A 1,469-nucleotide genomic window follows, 5' to 3' on the forward strand; every position below is an offset into this window, starting at 1 on the left:
ATTAATAATTTCTTAGGAGTTCTTATAAAAAAAAGTTTGAGGAATTTACGGAGCAATCCCTATTTATTTTTATATTTAATATCTAAAATCTGATATTAATTTTATCTTTATATATTTATGCATGCAAAAATATATTTCATTTTTAAAAAGTTAATAATAATTATATTTTTAAATGTAATATATATAGCTCTTATTCTAATATATTCATTTATTTAAATAAACTCTTTTCTAAATAAAATAAATTTTTTAATTTAATTTTTATAATTAAATTAAAACAAATCATTTATTATGTAAATATCAATTTTTAATAATATAAAAAATATATATCTTCCCAGAAATCACAATCTTGAATTAAAATGAAGTCTTCCTCCTTCATAGCTTACATGCTTACTGCACAGTAACTCAAAGCTCTGTACAGCTACACCACCATTGATCCGAATGCCGCCTACTCCGTTGCCTTCAGCAACGTCGGAATGCACTGGGCCCAATACATCGTCGCTCTCGGCGCCCTCAAAGGCATGACCACCGTCCTTCTCGTCGGTGCGATTGGCAATGCTCGCTATACCACCCACATCGCCCGCAGCCACGTCATCCCCCCTTTCTTCGCTCTGGTCCACCCCTATACTGGCACCCCCCTCTACGCCACCATTCTCACCACCACCTTTAGCGCTGTCATAGCATCAGTCTCCTCTCCGTAAGCACCCTCTTCATCTTCATGATGATGGCCGTCGCGTTGCTTGTCCGACGATATTATGTCAGAGGAGTTTCGACCAGGAAGGATGTGGTGAAGTTCGTCGGATGTTTAGCGGCGATAATATTGGGTTCAATGGGGACTGCGCTTTATTGGGGGTTGAGGCCGGGAGGGTGGTGGGGGTATTTGGTGACGGTGCCGGTGTGGGCGGTGGGGACATTGGCTTTGAGCTTGTTTGTGAGGCAGGGGAGGGAGCCAAAGGTGTGGGGAGTGCCGATGGTGCCATGGTTGCCGGCGTTGTCGATAGGGATGAATGTGTTCTTGATGGGGTCATTGGGAGCGGATGCATTTGTGAGGTTTGCAATATGTAGTGGGTTGATGTTGGTATACTATGTGTTGGTTGGAGTTCATGCGACTTATGATGTGGCGCATGGGTGGGAGGGAAGTGGAGAGGGAGGGGTAGGGGAAGGGAAGGTTGTTGATGGGGAGTTGGGTGGTGGAGAACAAGTTGATCGGTCCGCGGCTTAAGGTTTGTTTAGAGCAGCTGCAGTTGTTTATTGAAAAAGTTGTGGAAGTAAGCTGTTGCGCAACAGTTGTGAGAGAAAGCTCCTATGGGAAAGCTATGTGTTTGATTGTATTGTACAGTTGTGCAACAGCTGTCTAAGAAAAACAAAATATTTTTGTTTGTGTATTATTATGTTATTTGGAAGATGATCATTCTATGTTGAATAAATCATACATTAAAAGAGAAATTACATTCAAAATCCTCAAAAAATTA

General features: G+C 40.8%; 1 pseudogene; it reads left to right on the forward strand.

The window, feature by feature from the left end:
* The first annotated feature begins 401 nt into the window (after positions 1-401).
* On the forward strand, positions 402-1,226 carry LOC110036501 (annotated as a pseudogene).
* Positions 1,227-1,469: the final 243 nt, after the last annotated feature.

This window comes from Phalaenopsis equestris, unplaced genomic scaffold, assembly GCF_001263595.1.
Source record: "Phalaenopsis equestris unplaced genomic scaffold, ASM126359v1 Scaffold207472, whole genome shotgun sequence".
In the NCBI taxonomy this organism is placed as follows: Eukaryota; Viridiplantae; Streptophyta; class Magnoliopsida; order Asparagales; family Orchidaceae; genus Phalaenopsis; species Phalaenopsis equestris.